This window comes from Chanodichthys erythropterus, chromosome 21 (genome assembly GCF_024489055.1).
Source record: "Chanodichthys erythropterus isolate Z2021 chromosome 21, ASM2448905v1, whole genome shotgun sequence".
Lineage (NCBI taxonomy): Eukaryota > Metazoa > Chordata > Actinopteri > Cypriniformes > Xenocyprididae > Chanodichthys > Chanodichthys erythropterus.
Window position 1 is genome coordinate 2702714 of NC_090241.1, and position 19417 is coordinate 2722130.

The window sequence follows — 19417 nt, forward strand, 5'->3', positions numbered from 1 at the left end:
AAGTCAGTGTTAAAACACTGACCTGCTTTCATTTAACAGTGTGATTAAGAATGCAAAATTAGAATGGTTATACTTGTTATTTGATTATGTCAGCTGTGCTAACAGAATATGCTCAGAATGCATTGGAACTGACTGCCTTGTTGTGTCTATGGAAAATGGCGGCTTTATCTACACAACAGCTTCTAGAGTAAATTTGCTCATTTGAACAAATACAACTCATTCTGATGTACCTTTAGGGGTGAATTAATGTGCAATCTTCCCTGACATTTGCATAAAATACAAGCTAAAGTAAACATTACAGCAACTACAGTGTGAAAGAGAGCAATCATGTCTTTTTCATGTTTGACATTTTGAAGGTTCAGAATTGTCTGCTACCATTTGCTTTGAAGAACATCCATTCCCACAGCAAATCTGAAATGCAGTTGGTGATTAAGGTGGTGTAATGTAAGAACTGATATAGGCATTTCAGTACATTTTAGCTACATTTTCTTGTTCCTCAGGAGTGCTTGAAACCAACAGCAGCAAAATAGATATCCTCTCTTCAGTCTCCTCTCAAAAAGCATCAAATGCCTCAAGATCATATATGGCATATGAATGCAATGCAAGCCGCATGCCTCTTTGGTCCCAGAGTGGAAAAAAGCAGATCAATAGCCCAGAGGCAGAACATGTTGCCTTTAAATTGCTGGTCATCAGAGCCCTCAAACATTGCACAAAGTGTGTGAGTCAGATGTTGTGACTGTTGTCACAGCTCTCTTTCAGAGAGATGACTAAGAAGAACAATCATTTTAGGCCCTGTCAACACATGGTTGTCCATTTTAGGCAATGCCACCTTTCGTCAACAAGTTTTTCCCATAAACACTGGCAGACAGCCAGATATTCACATTGTGAGCTGACATTTAGAGAAGTAGTTCATAATTCATTAGTCATCATCACCCAACAAGGTATTGAAATAGTCAGGCAGGTATATAACTCCTATCTGGAGCGATACTGTACGTTCAATAATTGTTTTGCACTTTTCTCGAGCCGTTACATTATAGCAGAAACTAGTGGTTGTGCTAATGCACCACATTTGCATGCAATAAGCAAGTTCAAGCCTGATAGTGAAAGGGGTGGGGTGGGCAACAAACCACCAAAAATCATATTTATGTTGTTTAACACATCTTTCTCAATCGGCCTGATGTGCCAAATTTGAATCCAAAATTGAATCCAAAGACAAAGGCACATTCCATGAATATTGTATATTTAGGTGTCCAATGATTGTTTTAAGCATTAGAGGCAAAATCTCAAATGATTTTTTATAGTGAGAATTAACATAGAGGTTAAACTTTTAACACAACATTAACTTTGCATGAAACGTACCTAATTTTAAAGAGATAGTTCACCCCGAAATGAAAATTAACCCATGATTTACTCAGCATCAAGCCATCCTAGGTGTATATGACAATCTTCTTTCAGACGAACACAATCAGAGTTATATTAAAATATTCTGGCTCTTAAAGGCTTTATAATGGGAGTGAACGTAACCACTATTTTGAAGACCAAAAAAGCATTTCCATAAATCATAAAAGTAGTTATTACAGTCTATAAAAGTTATAAATATGGATATTTTTCTTATAAAAACCCATCACTTCACTTCAAAAGGCCTTTATTAACCCCTTAGAGTCATATGGATTACTTTTATGATAGATGGATGTGCTTTTTGGGCTTCAAAATATCGGTTACTTTTAATATAACTTTGATTTTTTTTTTTATATTTTCTTTAATTTATGAGAAATATTTATCAATCTTGATAACATATCCATATTTATAAAGTTTAACTTGGTAACCTGGTTACCAAGTCTGTAATAGTTTTGTTTTTATAATTAAGAATTTTGTCTATTTAACTATGCTTATTCATAGAAAATTGCAAAATCATATCAGTCAGGGTTTGAACCTGTATTTTGAAACAAATGTCCCAAAACTTTGTAATAAGGTTACAAAAATTAGTCTTTTTAGATTGAAAAGAAAATAATCAGCTCATAATATTTATTTTAACAATTTTTATTTTTTAAATGCCTATCCTATTCATGAAAAGTGCCACCAAATAACATTAAAAATGCATTAGACTCCATATTGATTGTCTGCTCAGTGTCCTTATGGATCCCACATGCTTTTTTTTTAGTTTAGTGCTAATGTACCACACACAAGTGTCTCACACACATTCTGATGACAAAACGTGGCTTCCTTCCACTCCTCTGTTTCCTGTGTGATCAGAAAAAACATGTGGTTTCATTATTAAGAAAGCTATTAACAGAACAATTGAGAAAAGCGAGTCATGCCGGAAAAGCAGTCGAGCACAGGTTTAAGCATGTTCATTCTGGAGCTGAAATAGATCTTTTTACTGACATTGGCACATGCAACAACAAGTTTTTGCATCATGTTCCAAACGGTGATGAGATACTAGCCAAGAAAGCCATTGGAAAATAAAGCAATTAAGAACAGGGGAAAAAAATAAACAAATGGCCTGAGATCACATAGAAAAGACCGAAAATGTAGAATACATGTGTAAACGTTTAGAAAACTGTACAGAATGAGTCATGCAAGTATGACCCATGAACAAAATGGCACAAATGGAGGAAAAGATGTATTATGCGCGAAAAGATTGTTCATTTACATCTAGTAAATTCTTAATGTGAACTAATGAAGTCATCATCTGGTTAAAATGAGCTAGAAAGAAGAACAGCACAATGATTCAAGGGTGAGTAAGGATTCTAAGACTTTACAAGAAGGTCAAAATAGAGCAACGGTGCCTGAGGGGGAAATCAACATTCAGCAGTATGGCCGTGTAAAAGCTACCACTGAACTGCTGGAACACTCAAACGCAGTGATCAGAACATCAGTCATCCATCAAGGTTCCTGTCTCTCATTGCCTGCTTCATTTCCACATCATCTTTCTCTATACTTCAAGGAATTAACACTGCAACAAGAGTTTAGGCATTTGAGACCGAAACCATATAGATTCTATTACTATAGAACATAACAGTGACTGGAAACTGGTTCTGCAGCCTTGGTTCTTGGAAGCCATTTTTTTCCTAGGGATTAAAAAAAATCAAATTAAAGAATTCTAAGCCAAAACCAAAAGTATCTGAAAATCAGAGAAGAGGATAAAAGCTACCAAACGCTTCAGCACTCAACAGAGAAATTCTTATTATCAAAAAATTGAGAACTATAGTAGTGAACTCCCACTAACATTAGCGTAATCAATGGTGTAATCAAATAAAAAGTGATTGTAAAATATAACATTTATAGTAAATTTTACTTATATAATTTATTTATAGTAGGCTGCAACAACTAATCGATAAAATTGATTATAATCGAGAATGAAAATAATTGACAACCAATTCAATTACTGATTAGCTGTGTCTGCTCGCTGTGCTCGGAAATCACCAGCCAGTGACGTCGCTTTACAGTAGTGAATTGAAGTTGCAAGCAGCAATGAAACGGCCCTCGCACCCGTGCCACCACCACCCAGCAATATGCATTTAAGTATAAAAAGTATAAAAAATGTCTTCAGGCCAGGGCACTTATCAAACATGTGAAGTTTGAGGCAGATTGGACATTTTATGCCTGAGTTAAAACTTCCTGTTTCATGGAAGAAACGAAAACTCAAGATATTCGCAAGTTAAGGTTGCAAGCTTTTAGATTAGACTGACCAAATATGATGTTTATCTAAAATAAAAAAAGAAAAACCCTCTGGAAAGAGTTCGTTAAAGTACAACATCTGGAAATGGCAAAAACATTCTAAATATCTGACTTCCTGTTGGGTTTTCAGATTTTGCTCACAGGGGCTTTTTTGTAGGAATTGGGCTGTTACAGTACATGTGTGTGCCGAATTTCATACTTGAACGTGAAACGTAGCGCGAAGGGCGCTTATTTGAAATGTTGTAGGTGGCGCTTTTGAGCCATTTTGCCACACCTAATTCTGAAACCCAAATCAGACGAAAATTTTCACTGCTTCTGACGCGTGTGCAAAGTTTCATGAGTTTGAGCATGCTAAAAAATTATTTTCAAAGAAGCAGAAGAATTGACCGAGCAATTACCAATTGGGTCCCCACACCATTGGTGCTTGGGTCCTGATTTCTATGGACAAAACGCATATGGAAAATAGCACAGAGAGAGCTGCTCCGGGAAAGTTACGTGATCCAAGTTGTCCGAAACATACTTGCTTTATGTTTACGAGCGCTTCAAACAAAAGCATAAGCATTTACGGCATCTTTCCATCTGACAGTCGGATAATGCTTGTGTGTACAGGACCACTTTGTCAAAAGTTAATACAACCTGCATATGCAACCCCTAACAAAAAAGTAACATGCCTCCACAGTTTTGTATGCTTTCATTTGTTTTCTGGAGTTGAAGGATGTCTGTGTCCAGTTGCATAAAGCACCTTAGTATAACTTATGTTTTGGAAAACTTCACCTTAAGTGTTACACGGAGCAAGCAGGTTCAATCCAAGTCTTACAAGACATGATCGGCCACTTTATATGATAAACATTTTAATTTAAGCGTTTATTCACATAAACACTGATCACATTACATGCGTAGCATACCCTATATGTAGCAACAAATAACGAGTCCATGGCAAAACCTGGGTCGCTGTCGTGAAACTCTTAGTGGTTTAAGGCATTATATCAAAGACTGCAAATGCAACACCATTAAGTCATTCCCATAGGTAAGGGGAAAGCACAACTTAAGTCTCATGCTTGAGGGAATACTTGGTGCTTTACGCAACTGGGCACTGAAGAAGTTGATTACAGTCTCGATGACAGGCAAATATTCCAATTCAGTAGAAAAATCGCTCCTCTTTATAAGTAAGGATTACATCCCACATATGTTGTGATTTTCAGTTAATACCTCTCTTGTATTAGTATCTAAACCAGTAAGGACTTTCCTCCATGCTTTTTCACTTCCTGCCCTCCATCTGAATTTCCATCACAATCATGTGATTGCAAACAAGCTATTCTGACAACAAGCGCCTTGTTAAACTTCACTGCCTTCAATGAACGAGCGACGGTGCGCGCATGCGTGTCAAACAAACGGAGCGCAGTAATTCTGACTAAAATACACATATTGCAAAAATATTTTTGTTAGAAATTATGTGTAGGTTTAAAAATATACATGTAACACAAGTAATCATAAATAAATAAACTTGATTTCCTTTGAAAGGAGGGCCAAGCGAGTCATGATAAATAGAAAAAATAAACATTTTCCAAATTAAAGATAATAATAATATTAATAATAATTATGGGAAGATGATGCCCATAGACAAAGAGATTCTTGTAGCTTCAACTGATGTTGTTACACTGTCAGAACTCAAAAAACACAAGCCCTTTCACACATGCAGTCTTTACTGGTAATTTACCATTTAGAGATTATGTGTGAACGATATGAGAAGTTAGAGCTGTTTACAGCAAGCCCCACTGCTTTTAATTGGTTTTCTACCAAAAGTATTGTAAACATGCTATTTTTTTTTCCACACATCAGCGCTGTGGCTCTCCAGTTACTATTGCATATACCCAGGCAACACATGAGAAGCCGAAGAAAAAGTGAGGTTATACACCACAGATTAGCGGTGCGTACCAGCCCACTTCAAGCACTGCGTATACTTACTATTGTAACTATTATGCATCTCGTATTTTTAAGAGCAAAATCATCATGTATGATCATCCACTTACTATGGAAGCTTGTTTCCGCCACAGAAAAAAAAAAAAAAAAAAAAAAAAATTATAGAGCTGCGGACATGACATGCAGGAAAAAAATAGTAGGCTAAATCATGCGCACAATTTACTAATTCATGCGTATGATTTAGTAAATCAAGGGAACGCATTAGTAAATCGTGCGCACAATCGTGTGGAGTTCCATAAAAATCGAAAAGATAATTGCGATTTTTTTTATCTCGCAATTCTGACTTTACTTCTCAGAACTTTAAAACACGTAATTGCAACTTTTTATCACTCAATTTTGAATTTATAACTCACGGTTTTGAGTTTCACAGATCAGGCCTCTGCATTATCAAACTTCTTCAAGAGAGACTGAGATGCTTCTACAGCTGAAAAGTGCTCCTCTCACTGAAAGCAGCAAAGGTTATTTTACTTAATTATGTCATTTAAAGAGTCAGCAGCCTGCCAACACTTAACACCCAAGAGGGAATGGGAAAAGAGCAAGAGAGAGCCAGTGAAGGAGACAAGCTGTAATTTAGTTTGACAAGCTGTTTTATGGTCAGACAGGACCTCTTTTTCAGCCCCTACCTGAAAGAAACTCTTGCTTCTCCAAGGTCATATCCCGGAGCTTCTCTGTCTGAGTGGTCACACAAACATATATAAACTTTAGATTCATTATTACATAACTAATATAAAAAAAGTAATGTGTAACAGTTTAGTCTACAGCTGTAATAATAATAATAATTGTTCTGCCCTTAAACATCTCTCTGCAGCATGCAGTTTGTCTTCTTCCTATATGGCTTATTATGAAATATGAGGAATGGTAAATGTAATCACCATGCGATAAAACCACAGGACAATGTCATCCAAGTTGCTATTACAAGGACAACTGACAGCTATCACAACAGTCGTCATATTTCACTACATTGATATTTATATTCAATCAATTCATGCTAACAAAGCATGTTAAAGACTGCTGTTCCTGTTAACTGATACACCAATAACCTTTTGAACTCACACAAACCCTTAATACAAAACAGAAAGCTTCTGTTTAATAATCAATATAATACGTAAACTGGAATTTAATGAAGGTGCCATAATGTGATAGGTTTGCCCTCAGAAATGGGACTTTAGACATTTTTTCTTTATTATTATTTACAACCTTGAAAAGTCTCTAATCTCTAGATCAGTCTCCATTGTGCATAAGGCCGTTTACAAGTAAGAATTAAAATGGTTTATGAGTCATATTAGAAATCTTGAAAAATCTCACATAAATCCTGTAATTTGTAGAGAAGATTACCACTTCCTCACATCAAAGACAAACAAACAGTTGGTTTGGTTAACCAACATTAGTTTATTTTTTAAAAAGCAGCTTGAGGTACCACAAAAATTATGATTGTTTTTAAAAATGTCTACCAGTCGATCCTCTGATGTTGTTCAAACAAACGGGTAATTCCACCCCAAATTCACACCAGAGGCTGAGCCAAAAGTAAAACTATAAAAAAGACAAACGACTGTAAAAATGATTTAAACCTATACTGCATCATATTTGATACACAAGTCCTCTAAATTATCAACATGATCAAAACTTTGCTGAAAAATGTGTTGTTAAACAATCTACCACATCATCTGATTGATAGTTTATACTTTTTTAGCACGTCTTTCCGCACTCACGGCCTAAGCAACTACCACTTTCAAGCCCCAGAAAGGTAGTAAAGACATCATAAAAGTAATCCATGATATGACTCCTTTGTGTTGGAGATTAATATTTTGTAATTTTTTTTTTTTTTTTTGTGTGCAAAATAAGTACTCGCAGCACTTCATAAAATTGAGGTTAAACCACTGGAGTCACATGGATTACTGTAATATAGGGCCCTATAAAATCCGTTTTATTTTTTCCCCAAATTCCGGGCAATTTTTTAATTTTTCTGGATTCCGTTTTTTTTCGTTTTATTTATTTTTTGACTCCATTTTAATGGTTAAATATCAAAAAGCATGTTTACTTTATTAAAATAATGAATCTTGCCCAATTTACCAACAATTTAATAAAAGTTTAACAAAAAAATAAAAAAATTTTAGGGCCTTACGTTTTATTCTTTCCCTTCAAATTTTATTTTTTACCAAATTCTGTTTTCTGGATTCCATTTTAATGGTTTAATTCAATTTTAAAAGCATGTCTAATTAATTGAATTCTAAAAAACAACAATATTAATTAATTAAAAAAATATATTTTTATGATTATTTTTTTCTTCAGAAGTTCTGTTGTGTATTTAAATTTTTCTGGCAATCAAATGAAGGCATACCATTTAATTTATCTTTTAATCATGAAATTAAACTTTTTTGTCAAACATTGTGCTGCACAACAGAGCTTTACTGTTAAAATTAAAACATGGAAGAAACACTGAGATTATTGTTAAAAATATATTTTAATAATTTATTATTAAATTAATTTATCTAAATTCTACTGTACAACAGTAGCTAATATGTTTGTCAAGTTAAATCGAACTTTTATTTTGTCGGTTTGCCTAGAGCTTTGAGTTTCTCTGTGTTTATGACGGTAGTTTTCTCAAACAAAGCTGTTAAATGCTGATGAAGTGACTTTCAGAGCAGCTCTGGAGATGAATTTGTGCGTTCATATAGTGAGGCAACAGTGGACGAAAACACAGCGAGCGTCGCACGTGCTTCAGCGTGCGTGCGCCCGCGCGATTGTGTGTGAGGCGGTGTGAGGGAAATGAAACTGCGCTTCCGCATCATTCATTTCAGAGGCACACAGGAATACAGGATTCATGTTTAAATAGTCTTTTTGCAGTTTAATATTCACAGACACTAGTCTATATCGCGATTTAATTTACATGTACTGACCTGCTTATAATTCATTCATCAAAAATTTGACAAATTCCGTGACATTCCGCGTTATATAGTAAATTCCGTTTTTATGATTGGATTCCACGATTCCGTGATCGCAGAAATTATAGGGCCCTAGTAATGATGTCTTTACTACCTTTCTGAGGCTTGAAAATGTCAGTTGCATAGACTGTCAATGGAGGGACAGAAATCTCTCAGATTTCATTAAAAATATCTTAATTTGTGTTCCGAAAATAAACTAAATGTTTTTGGGTTTGGAATTACATGAATTAATGACAGAATGTTTATTTTTAGGTGAACTAACCCTTAATTTACAGGGTTTACAGGCAAGATGTAAGTGTTATAAAAAATGATAAGATTCACATTTTTGTTGCTAAAAATAAAAAAAAAAGGGGGCACAATTAAGTTCTTTTTGCCATAAACTCTATTTTTTTAAAGAAACAAAATTATTTTTGTGGTAATCAACATTATGGCACAAATGCCGTCGATTGAGCTTAAATCGTACTAAACCCAGAAAATGTCCTTTTAAGCCTCTGACATTAGATAATGTTGCTACAGGGCAGGATTAATCACATGGGCAATTGGGCACTACGTTCAGAGGACACCATACAGGGTTGTATAAATATTTTAAAATAGAGGGATATGTGGCGCAATGGCCAAAGATCAGAAATATCTGTTTCATAACATGCTTTGAACTGTCAGTCATGTTGGATCAAAGACGTATATATTGAGTACACCGTCATGATGCTTCTCATGCACATCACGTAAAGTCAGAACACATTGCCACTGTCAATTTTACATTAGCATGATCTGAGATTTTGAATCTGAGGTTCAAATCAGATCAAAGTGCATCAACAACAATCTTTTCACTCTAAAGTTTTCTTTCTGTTCCATTTATTTTGAGCAGCACAAGCAGTACCTGTAGTTATAGGTACCTTTCTCAGGTCTTTTCTGAGATCAGCGCTCAGCGGGGGCTCATTCTGGAGATCCAGTTTTAATAATGCTCTGTCAGAAACAAGGAGTCGCAACTCATGTAATTTGTCCTCTTCATGGTAACTTTTAACAAAGCCTATTTTTGGAGGGCTTCATACTTTTTCCTGGCACCGATGACAAGCTGTGCTCTGATGAAATATTGAGATGCTACATTTTCCCAGACTGTTAATAAAATATGCATCATCCACGCTGAGCTGCAAATTGCTCTGTTCCTGCGCTGCATGGGAGACAGTATAAGACTGTAAAGACATTTTTGTTAATGACACTATAATTTACAGTTCTCAACAACACACTGCAAGAATCTAATGTTTTAGTAAGCAGTATTGGGGAATGTTACTTTTAAAAGTAAATCATTACAATATTGTGTTACACCTTAAAAAAATACTAGTAACTAATTGCGGAATTAGTAAAAACTTGCATTACTTTTTATGGAAAGTAATAGGGTTGCGCGGTATACTGGTACGGGGAAAATACCAATATATATTTTATTTCAAACGGTATGATTTTGCAAGCGAAAGTGTCGTAGCTCGCTTTTAGAGCGAACGAGATGTCTTTTGAAGGCAGAAGCAATTTGCTCATTTTGAGATAGAGAGGGAGATGCAGTATTGTTGAAATTACTGTGTATGGTATTGATTTACTACGGTATTAGATTGTGGTACCGCACTGTACCGAAGCCAAAATTGTGTTATCAAGACATCCCTAGAAGGTAATTAATTTTTTATTACATTTGCCTTACTTTTACTCACCTGGGTTGAGCTTGCTTGTTTGTTTTTTAATAACAAAAAGAAATTCTGGCAAATATAAAGTCAAATGAATGAGCCTCAGGCTGAAGGAAATGCAAATTCATGCCTGTACAGTAGAGAGCGGTCACATGCTCATATTTATACACAACGCCTCTTGCACCTTTACTCCAAATTTTTCTCAACATGGGGACAAGAGAGCTGTCAGTCAATAAATGGGAAAACAAAGTAATTTGCATTACTTGTTTGAAAAAGATTTAAATTTAAAAGTAATGTGTTACTTTACTAGTTAACTGAAAAAAGTAATCTGATTACGTAACTCCCCAACACTGCTAGTGAGTGTCCATGTTAAAAGAAAATTTTAAAAAGTAGCTTAAAACTAAGGATGTGTGAGACTAGTTGACTAAACAATACTGCTGCTGCTATACAGTACTAGTCATTTACAGTCAATCTTTTTTGCACATTTAGGCTTGTTATACTACTGGTTATGAGGGAAAATAGCCTTGATTAATTTTATACCAGCTTAAAGGGGAACCATTAAAAAATTAAACTAACTTTACTACAACAGATCCAATATCAATATTCTAACGAACAGAATACTCTTAAACCATGTAGAGTTGTCAGTACATGTCAAGCATTTCTTGCGCTTTTGCAACCCATCACGTGTGCAAGTACTTTTCATACACAAGAAGCAAGTTCAAAACCATACACACAAGTAGTGGTAACAAATAATACCTTGTTAAGTGCTGATTTATATATTTTAACTTTTTATATGAGGAATCCTGTTTATAATATGCTATTGAGTTAGTCCTGCACTACCAATTGATTCACTCCATTTTAATTAATTCCAATAAATATATATGTCCATATTAATGTTGATTAAGTGAAAGCTTAAGTTTAATGCACAATGATTATAATGCACATTGCATATATTATATAAGTACATATATTTTGCAGCAGCATTTTTAGGTTAGTGTATGTTTAATTTGTATTTTCATGTATTTTTGAACTAATTAATAGCTTATGACAAAAAAAATTGTCATGTCATTGACCTACAGTACATGCAAAAATGTCATGTATACTATAAATGCATTAAAAACTGCACTGTGAGATTTGATTAAATTCTTAGGGTTTGGAGTGGGATCATCATAAACGCTGAGCGTGGACTGCTTTATCATTACTATCATCGAGATCAATAGGGAAGGCTTTGAAATGGAGTTTCTTGATCAGCAATTAAACTCCCAATGGGGCATGACTCCCGAGTTCAAACCTGGAGCGAGGATGTTATTTTTGGCTGACTTGACCCCAACAGAGACAAGAAACAGCAACAAGCGCATCAGGAGAGAGTGAAAGCATAATTATCTTCACACACTCTCTTGACCAAAGGTGATAGTGACAGAATATAATGAATGTAAGGCCCAGTTCATTTTAAAGTTTAAAGTATCATATTTGATATGCAAATTTCTCTAAATTATCAACATCTTTGCTTAAAAATGTGTTGTATACAGTCTACTATTTTTTGTTGTTGTTGTTGTTGTTGTTGTCTGATTGATAGTTATACTTTTTAAGCAAGTAAAAGGCCTTTAGTTATAATAATGTTCCAATGTGTGAATCAAAAATTATACTTCAGGTATGTTTATTTGTACATCTCTCAATCATCACTGTATCGCATTGCATGTTTAGCCCCCCACAATAAAAACTAGAGATTCAATCATAAAATGAAGTATTTAAAGGTGCCCTAGAACCAGTTTTTACAAGATGTAGTATAAGTCTAAGGTGTCCCCTGAAGGTGTCTGTGAAGTTTCAGCTCAAAATACCCCATAGATTTTTTTTTTTTTATGAATTTTTTAACTGCCTATTTTGAGCCATAATTATATAAGCACCGATTCAGTGCGCGGCCCCTTTAAATCTTGCGCTCCCCCGCCCCCAAGCTCTCGACTGCTTTAACCAGCATAAACAAAGTTCACACAGCTAATATAACCCTCAAAATGGATCTTTACAAAGTGTTTGTCATGCATACTGCATGCATGCGTCGGATTATGGGAGTATAGTATTTATTTGGATGTTTACATTTGATTCTGTTTGATAGTGCTCCGTGGCTAAAGCTAACATTACACACTGTTGGAGAGATTTATAAAGAATGAAGTTGTGTTTATGAATTATACAGACTGCAAGTGTTTAATAATGAAAATAGCGACGGCTCTTTTGTCTCCATGAATACAGTAAGAAACGATGGTAACTTTAAAGTCCGTGTAAAGTCAATTCTGAGAATTCTTTCTAAACACTTTATAAATGTTACAAATGTATTGCTAAAACACATTACATACAAGTGTGTGAATTGAGTAATGCTTAATTGTGAAGTTAGAGTTTTTCACCAAGTCTCTGCTCAGGATTTTTTGGGCGGAGCTAAAACGGGGGTCTAATGATGCACATCGTCCCCCGAGCATAGCCCCTCCCCTAACACTATATAACTGTCGATGACGCACCGAGCGTGGCGCCGCCTCTACAGCGGTTCACTCGCTGTGTCTCGAGCATGGTCTCGAGTGTCATTACAGTCATACAGCCCTTTGTACATTTAGCTAATAATGCCTTCGTCACGCAAATGCATATAACATGGTTGTTATAATATACAATACAGCTCGGTCTTCTTATTTCCTCCCATCTCGCGGCACCGTCATTTGTCGACTCGACAACAGTCCGGCAGTAGGCTACGTGCCCACCAATGAGTGTAAGTTACTGAGTTTGCGTATGTTATAATTAGTAGGTAGTCCACAGTAACTCTACTAAAATGTGCAACCCTCAAACGTGATTCTTTTGTTTATATGCATCAGTATGTTTGACTCATTAGACAAGTAAGTTGAGACGGCAGCTCTCGCGAGTGGGTGTGGTTTCAGCACCGAAAGCGGACACGCCCCTAGCGTTTGAGAGCAAAGAGCGCTGCCTATTTTTTCGAGATTTTGATAACTTATTTCATTTACTTGCAGATTTTTTTAATCATTCAAATTTGGCTGGGTGGTTAATAACACATTTTTCTGTGGTGTGAAAAGCTCAAAACACATACTTTATAATGACTTTACAGGGACTTTAACCACATTTAACAGTACATTAGCAACATGCTAATGAAACATTTATAAAGACAATTTACAAATATCACTAAAAATAACATGGATCATGTCAGTTTTTATCGTTCCATCTGCCATTTTTCGCTATTGTTATTGCTTGGTTACCTAGTCTGATGATTCAGCTGTGCACAGATCCAGACGTTCTGCCCTTGTGTAATGCCTTGAACATGGGCTTGCATATGCAAATATTGGGGGCGTACATATTAATGATCCCGACTGTTACGTAACAGTCTGTGTTATGTTGAGATTCGCCTGTTTTTCGGAGGGCTTTTAAACAAATGTGATTTATATAAGGAGGAGGAAACAATGGAGTTTGAGACTCACTGTATGTCATTTCCATGAACTGAACTCTTGTTATTCAACTATGCCGAGGAAAATTAAATTTTTCATTCGATGGCACCTTTAAATATCATCTTATAAGACATAGGCCTATAACTGAGAGACATATAGTGACAACTGATATTTATACACATTTGTGTATGCAGTCTGCTATAGAGGGTATGCAATGATGTCACTTTCCTGCCAGAACACGCCCCCTCTGCCAGACTGAGTGGCAAAAGAGCCTGCTGCATGACTGGATTTAATAGGGGAAACCAGGGCTGGGCGATATATCGAATGCTTTTGTCACGCGCATTTCGTCAGTAAAGCCGGTTCCCTGATTACCGCTAAATCGCCATCACCTGCTTTCAAATGAAGCGGCATTTAATAGACAGAGCCGTAGATCACTGATAAGCCACGCAATATCGCGTTCAATATCGACGGCGATTCATATCGATATTGAACAAGAGATGGATTATACAGCATACTATTACCCCCAAAACATGACAAGCACATCAAACTATGATATTTTTACATTTACAAACAAATTTAAATCGAGCTTCAATCTCATCTGTGAAGGGGAAGAAGGCTGAAGGCATCTGACCCCGATGACACTGAGTGAGAGAAGGTGAATCTCATATCCTCTACCAAGCTGTAGTTGACCAATTTAGCACACTCATCTTATGATATTGACGTACTTATTAATGCATGTATGACCAACCGGATTTCCACTATCGACTGCAGCCCATGAATGAAAATACCAAGGGAAATGGAGCCAGTTCATTATACTTGCCCTGTTCGTAGCTAACAGAGAGCTACAGGATTGAGAGAAACAGTCCAGTTGCGTTATCTCTGGCATGCACACTGTCTAGAATGCTTCAGAGAGAGCCAGGGATGCCACAGAAATATCACAGGGGGGATCGTCCGATATTGTAATTCAATATTCAAACCTTTCAACTTCAACTGTCTAAAGATCAATTCCATCTGGTGGATCTCTAAACAACAACAACACCACCAAGCAACAGCATTAACACTATTTTATGTTCAACAGGAAGCAATGTCAATTATTTAAAAGTTATTTTAATATTTTATTGTGTTGCATGCATGCATAAATTATTTGACTGCCATTCAAGGGATAAATCACCCCATAATAAGAATAATCATCATTTATTCACCAGACCTGCATTGCTTTCTTACTTTTGTTTAACACAACAAAAGACATTTTTTTTTTATCCTTAAAATCAAAGTCAATGGGATCCGTAGATGTTTGAGCGCAAATGTTACTCAAAATATCTTTTATGTTTAAATGCATACAGGTTTGGAATGAGGCCGAGTATGATGATGATTTTTATTTTTGGATGAACTATCCCTTATAAAGCAATAATTTTATTTAGATGAGCTTGAGACTTACCATTTAATGATATGGTGTGTTAAAGGATTAGTTCACTTCAGAATTAAAATTTCCTGATAATTTACTCACGCCCATGTCATCCAAGATGTTTGTCTTTCTTTCTTCAGGCGAGAAGAAATTAAGGTTTTTGAGGAAAACATTCAAGGATTTTTCTCCATATAGTGGACTTCACTGGGGTTCAATGGGTCAAAGGTTCAAATGTCAGTTTCAGTGCAGCTTCAAAGAGCTCTACATGATCCCAGACGAGGAGTAAGAGTCTTATCTAGAGAAACCATTGGACAATTTCTGAAAAAAATAAATAAAAATGTATATACTTTTTAACCTCAAATGTTCGTCTTGCACTACGCCACGCATTACGTAATCATGTTGGAAAGGTCACATAAGTGGAAGTCCTGAAGCAATGTCTAAAGTGAACATGCAAAGATTAAGCTAAACACCCTTTACAAAAAAAGAAAAACAACAATGTCGGATGATTTTGAAGTTGGAGGAGAAAATGAGTTTTTCACCACCATACTTCTGCCTACATCACGTGTGACCTTTCCAATGTGATTACGTAATGCGTGGCGCAGTGCAAGATGAGCATTTGTGGTTAAAAAGTATATACATTTTTATTTATTTTTTCAGAAATTGTCCGATGGTTTCTCTAGATCAGACTCTTACTCCTCGTCTGGGATCATGTAGAGCTCTTTGAAGCTGCACTGAAACTGACATTTGGACCTTCAACCCGTTGAACCCCAGTGAAGTCCACTATATGGAGAAAAATCCTGGAATGTTTTCCCTCAAAAACCTTCATTTCTTTTCCACTGAAGAAAGAAAGACAAACATTTTGGGTGAGTAAATTATCAGGAAATTTTAATTTCAAAGTGAACTAATCTTTTATGACTAATTACATAATTTAATGGCAATAGTTTGCACTAAGCAAAAATTAAAAAAAAAAAAAAAATGTAAGCAACAGTTTCAGAAATGTTAGTGATCTTTGCAACCTAACAGGTTAATGCAAAATATTATGAAATATTTAAAACAATGCATATGTTTTTATTGTCCTTCCATAATAATTAGTTCTGCATAATATTGGCCACTTAATATGAATTGCTATCAATACCTGTTGAAGTAAAATCAAGTGTTCTCTATAAAAACACATGTTAAAATGACAAAAACAGAAACACACTTTCTTAAGAAATACACACTTTTTAACAATTGTAGGACCCACAGGTATTGCCTCCCAGTAGTGATCCAAAAACATCCCAACTGCACCATTCTGCGATTGTTTCTTTGCAGGATTATCTCATATATTACGATGACAAAAGAAAGACAAGAAAAACACGTGCTCTGTGATGTGATGTTGTAGAAAAACAAACAATATCGCAAAGTCAACTGGTTGCGGTCCCACCAAAACAGCTCCGAGCTCTGATTCGCAAGAAAAGATTCAAAGACTCGATTCGCATTGACCTCGCTTCTATTGTACTGGAGTGACACACAAAAGCTTCATTCAGCATTTAACCAGAGGCAAATTCAGAACACAGAATCACTGTGTGTGACTTTAAGAGTCTTATGTGAGGTTATGAGCGAATTAAATGAGGCTTTCGCTTTCAGCAAGACTTTTCCCTCTCAGCCTCTATTGCAGTGAGCCACGAAACACCGAATACACCTCCGTGAAGCTGCCAGACACGCTCACGCTCCAACTTTACGCGCTCGGCGTTCTTTACCTTCACAGGTCGCCTGTGGACAGACCGGGGGGGGACGAAGGGATGCGGCTGGAAACGGCCTTTCGGTGTGGGTGCATGCAGAAGAGGGCGATGGAAATCCCGTTCAGAGTGCTTTTCGTTGTCCTCCTAGTCCTTCGTTCGCAGGCCCTATAGGAACTCCGCCGCAGCGTTCTCGCGCTTTCTCTCTCTGGCTCTGCTGCTGCTCAACCTAGCGCTCGATGACGTCACCGCTGCCAGGGCTGGACTGCTCGTGATCCAACAGAAAGAGATGATACAAGATTCACATGCTTTGACATTTTAATTGTTTGCAATGTACTTAAAAACCCAGTGAGATCCAACCCAGACTCTCTCTCTCAAAAAAAATAAATAAAAAATATGTGTGTGTGTGTGTGTGTGTGTGTGTGAGGGATAAGGGTCATTTTTAAAAAAAAAAAAAAAAAAAAAAAATTGAGATTTATACATCATCTGAAAGCTGAATAAATAAGTTTTCCATTGATATATGATAAAAATCTGGAATCTGAGGGTGCAAAAAAATCAAAATATTGAGAAAATCATCTTTAAAGTTGTCCAAATGAAGTCCTTAGTCCACAAAAATAAATGTTTTATATATTTATGGTAGGAAATTTACAAAATATCTTCATGCAACGTGATTAATATCCTAATGATTTTTGGCATAAAAGAAAAATCGATAAATTTGACCCATTCAATGTATTGTTGGCTATTGCTACAAATATACCCACACTCTAAAAAATGCTGGGTTAAGAACAACCCAAGTTGGGTTAAATATGGACAAACCCAGCAGGTTGGGTTAAAAGGCACCTATTATGCCCTCTTTCACATGATGTAATATAAGTCTCTGGTCTGATCAAGTTTCAGCTTAAAATACCCCACAAATTTGCCCCTATTTGGGGGTGAGTAAGAACATGCCTTTTACTATATTACTATATTGCTGGCTAAAAAAATAAATCCAAAATTGAAAAAGTTGAAAAAATGGCTGGGTGACTTATGACTGGTTTTGTGGTCCAGGGTCACAAATATCATTAAGAGATTCTTACTATTCAACATAAATTCACATTATGCATCATGTTTTTCTCTCTCTTACTGTATTTGGCTAAATATTTTGGAATTGTTAAACAATTTTTCCATCAGATTACTTCACAGTAGTGCATTCATGGTTATTCTTGACATTTGATGATGTTTGCTCACATTCAAATTTACATTATTATTTTTTTTTCCAATGGTAAAATTCAAATGAGGCTTCATTTTCCTAAAACGATATTGTAAACACAAAACCAAAACTACATTGTTTCAGGACTTGTTTTTTAAATTTCATTGCTCTTTTTACCTTCATACTTTTTACATTATAAAATGATTATGTTACAACATTCAAAATACTTAATAAATCTGATTTATTGCAGTAAAAGGTAATGATCTATTAGTTTAAATCTCAAAGTTGATTCAGTGCGTCTGTATGACTTTGATAGCAACGTCTGAAATAGAATTACAAAAAAAAAAAATGTTATTTATTTTTTTTTATTTATAGTTGGGTTCAGTTAAAGAGAATATGTTTCAGGAAATGTCTAACCAACAGTCTAACCAAAAATCTAACCAACAACAGGACAACAATATGTGAGATGTGACAAGTCCTAGTTATTGCACAGTACACATGCTTTTTAAAATACACACACACACACACATAGAAACTAGATAGAATATAAATAGAATATAATTGGAGGAGTTAGTAGGCTATTAATGGTTCAAGTGTTGATGAAAAAGATGTGTCTTCACCTGTTTCTTGAAAATGTCTCAAGACTCAGCAGCTGGGGTTGAGTCAGGCAGGTCATTCCACAGGAGGGATCCGCCCAGGTAAAGGTCCGTGAAAGTGATTTTGGGATGCACCACAAGGAGCCATTCACTTGCAGAAGCAAGCTCCTGGAGGGCACAGAAATATCACCGAAAATGCTTGCGAGAAAGAGGCCACATAGAAATAATATTTGCATGAACACTGATCATCTTTGACTTTGACTCTTTTTATGCACAAATTCTCTCTGAGGGGAGTGTGTGTGTGTGTGTGTGTGTGGCTGGCAGCCCATATCCAGTCTCTGATCAGCAGAGTGAGTTGAAATGCTATTGAGTGAGTGCAGTGCTCCCGCTGCTGCTCACAGTCATCAGAGAGATGGGCCTTTCAATATCATCTGAAGGACAGAAAACTGCTGTCTGTCTCTCTCATACACACACACAGCTGGCTGCTGACAAGCCAAATAACATAATTTAGATGACAGGAAATCAATGAAAGCCAAATTATGATTTGTGAATATACCGGATGGAAACACTAAAAGGATTAATTCATGGCATTGTTCCAGGGTCGACTCAGTCATGCAAAAGACACTCATCTTACAGGATCTTAGCTTTTCAGAGTTTACTTTTGAGAGTTTCGATTTAAAACTTTCAGAACGAGTACACTTTCAGTTGCAAATTGGTGTTTCGTTACTTCTCTTAAGAAATAAAGCTACAAATTGCATGTTCCTTGTATATAGACAACCATTCAACCGTGATTAAAAAAAGT

At 35.9% G+C, this 19417-nt stretch overlaps 1 protein-coding gene across 2 annotated transcripts in view; it reads right to left on the bottom strand.

The window, feature by feature from the left end:
• The window catches only part of nck2b (NCK adaptor protein 2b), a 57560-nt gene extending 38685 nt beyond the window's left edge, over positions 1-18875 (bottom strand). The window contains exons 1-2 of one of the 2 annotated variants that reach the window (XM_067374720.1): positions 18640-18875; positions 16852-17095 (exon numbers count right to left, since the gene is read on the bottom strand). The gene's annotated coding sequence lies outside the window, so the exon portion shown is untranslated. The remainder of the gene's footprint in view (positions 1-16851; positions 17096-18639) is intronic. The other variant, XM_067374724.1, reaches the window with a different exon arrangement.
• Between the last annotated feature and the right edge of the window lie 542 nt (positions 18876-19417).